The following is a 319-nucleotide window of genomic DNA, read 5'->3' on the forward strand; positions in this document are numbered from 1 at the left end:
TCCTCCTGCTCCTCTTCCTCCTCTTTACTCCTCTTCTTTACAGTTTTCTGTCGGACTTTCTTCGCCTCCTCTCTCCGCATGTTTCTGCTGCTCTCCTCCATCACACAGCACGTGGGAGCCTGCAGGGTCAAAGGTCACACGTCACTGCCGGTCCGGCCTATCAGCCAATGGGAGGAGAGATCCTGTGGGCATCATCATCATCATCTTTTGTTTAATTAAACTTATTCTAATAAAATGTTGATGTTCTGTGAGTGAATAATAATAATAATAAACATACCGATTATATTATTAATGAGTTTAAGTATTAATATAATATAAT

Source organism: Morone saxatilis, unplaced genomic scaffold, assembly GCF_004916995.1.
Source record: "Morone saxatilis isolate NCDOM2014 unplaced genomic scaffold, NCSU_SB_2.0 Contig9, whole genome shotgun sequence".
In the NCBI taxonomy this organism is placed as follows: Eukaryota; Metazoa; Chordata; class Actinopteri; family Moronidae; genus Morone; species Morone saxatilis.